Here is a 3,018-nt window from a genome sequence, read left to right as displayed (position 1 = left end):
ACAATTACACATGCATTCTTTCTCTACTGTCATGAGCATAAAGGCCTCCTATCTTTTCAAGATATATTTAAGTTTTGAGAAGGACCTTTGCCCCTTGAGAAGTGTCAAATGTTAATTTGCATGCAGTAATTGAAGTGTATGACTATTGAGACTATATGGCAGACTCAACACCTTGTAGCAGCCAGTTATATTACAGTCCTTGTAAGTCTTACACTTTCCAGTGTCATTGCCAACATTTTAATGTGGCTGCTCTTTGGCTTCAGTGATAAGAAGAACATGGATGGCTTCTTCATCTGGTTCATTATGGTTGGCATCAATATACACTTCATCAAGAGACATCTTCAGTCTTTGCCATTTGTATTCATAATCTGTAAAGTAATTTTCAGTGTACCATCACTAGCAGAACAGGCTGTTGAAGTTGAATGCCATGGGTCAGTTTCTGGATGAATATACAACACTGGCAAGGGTTACAGTTGAAGGGCATCAGTATAGTGCTCAGCACTATGAAGATTTTAGCATTCGTGTGAAATCAGTCATGAATAAAGAAAACATAAGTCTACGCCGATAGAAGGCCCCAGACTTATTTTACCATGTTTAATATATGATGTGATTATCAGTGTATTCTTTGTGGTTTTTATTTCAGTTTAATTCTTCCCTTAAGTACAAAAGAATGTATTAATACATGTAGCCTACAGAAATATTGAGACACACCTGTAGCACATCACGTGTGTCATGTCACACATATTATCATATAATATTATAATAAGGGCGTGATCCACTGATCCTGTGTGCCAGTAACATACCTCAAGTTTCGGCAGGACAGTACCTAGCACTCATTTATTATCTTGCTAAAGAAAATAATAATTGTAAGTATTTTCTACTTTAGTTATTTGTCTTATCTCAGATTCAGGTTAGCCGTCTAAATATTTTTACTCTATTAACCTCTACCATTTGTGCAGGGAAGCTCTTTTAAACACTCTTACTCTATTAACCTGTACCATTTGTGTGAGGAAGCTCTTTTGCTCTACCGATCTACCACTCTCTCAGTAAAGTGAAATGTCAAATTCTATAACCCTTTATGTATTATTGTGTTTTAACCCCTTCAGTCCCAGGTTTTTTTTTTACCTTAAGTCCCAGAGCTATTTTGCCATTTTCGTCAGTTCAACCAATATTCCCCTTTTCTGTGAATAGTGTTTCCATGTAAACTATATATTGTTTTTTGAGCAGAGATAGAGCCTTCTTCTGATACCATAGAAAATTTTGTATGAGTAATTTAGTAACGACTAGAGAAAAATAGAAAAAAAAAACATTTTCCATATATTTTCTTCTCTGAATCCCCACAAATGTAGTTACATTGACAATAAATACTCTCAAAGCATGGCAATTTAGGTGTCCTGATTTTGGAAATACCTCAGTCATATATAATTTCTATACATTCCTAGCAGTTACAGGGCACATATTATGAGGTGTACATTAAGGTTTCAAAATTGTTGACAGCAGAGAAAGTATTTCTCCAGGAGCATTTAAACATTTTTCATGCCGTTGTTTGACCATAGAACATCCAGATTACGGAAATACCCCACATGGACACGTTTTTTTAAATGCAATTTTTACACATTACTTTGGTGGCCTTATGCAATTGCACCCCCTAATTCAAAATACACCATAAAATTATGTATTATGTATTTCTGTAAGGCAGACAACCCAGATTATTTCATCAAGAGCATTTGAACACTTCATGTAGTTATCTGGTTACAAAATCACTGACAAATTCAGCTGTAACCACAACTTTTTTTTTTACCAACACTTCTTTGTTGCTTAAGATTTTTTGCACAGGTTACATGTTATGGCAGGGACATCTCATTAAACTTGTGCATCTCCTGATTATGAAAATACTTCCCATGTATATGTTTTTTGTTTTGTGAATATTATAAGGCACAAATTGAAATATGCCACACGCTGCGGGTGAGCTAAGAGAATACGAGAGGAAGGGATAGGGTATGTATAACAATGTATGTATTAATGTCAGGCACGCACCTCACGGCAGCAGCCTGCTCCCAGGGGCCTGGCATCCGCCTCCCGGCGGCGTACTTCACGGGACGTTATTCCACCTTCTCTATTGCTGCCTGAACTTGACCTTAGATTGCCTACAGACTTTGCCTATTTGATTGCTGCCTGAACTTGACCTTGGATTGCCTACTGACTTTGCCTATTTGATTGCTGCCTGAACTTGACCTCAGATTGCCTACTGACCTTGCTTATTGGATTGCTGCCTGGCTCTGACCTCTGACTGCCTTTGACCAAGTCTTCTGTATCTCTGCCTGCAACCTCAGTTGACCTAGTGTTCTTGGACATTTCCAGTCACCCCTGCATGTTGGCGTCCTCCTCCTTACGCACCTCAGGTACCCCACGGTGCCTGTTAATTAGTGTGTGTGTATGTATGAGAATGAATGTGTAAGTGTGTGTTAACATGAATGTGTATGTATAACAGTGTGTTAACATGAATGTGACTGTGAACATAAATGTGTATGTATGAGTGTGTGTTATGAACGTTTTTGTGTAAGTGTATGTGAGCATAAATGTGTATGTGAACATGAATGGTTACGCTAGGCTCTACAACACTACCTCTCTACCTTTCTTCCAACCTATGATGCCATTTTTCACCTCCAACTCCCTTTCTCTGTCCCTCCATACCCACACCACAAATCTCTCACACCCTCACCAAGGTCTTGCTATGCACTTCAAGGACCAGATTGAAACACATGGGACATCTCTTCTGTGCAACCCCCCTCTGCACCACCATCACTCCCCCTACTTATCCCACATTATCTGCTTTTTCCCCTACAACTGAATAACTAGCGACTCTTCTTTCTTCCTTTCACCCAACAACCTGTCCCCTTGACCCAATCCCATCACATCTTGCAAAGTCTCTCTCTCCCTCATCTGCCTATTTAACCTTTTGCCTACAACCTCTAAGCATGCTGTAATCACACCCATTCAAAAAAATCCTTCCTTAGC

This window comes from Sceloporus occidentalis, unplaced genomic scaffold, assembly GCF_023333645.1.
Source record: "Sceloporus occidentalis isolate IW3139 unplaced genomic scaffold, rSceOcc1.0.p SCAF_117, whole genome shotgun sequence".
NCBI lineage: Eukaryota > Metazoa > Chordata > Lepidosauria > Squamata > Phrynosomatidae > Sceloporus > Sceloporus occidentalis.
Note: the sequence above shows the minus strand (reverse complement) of the source record.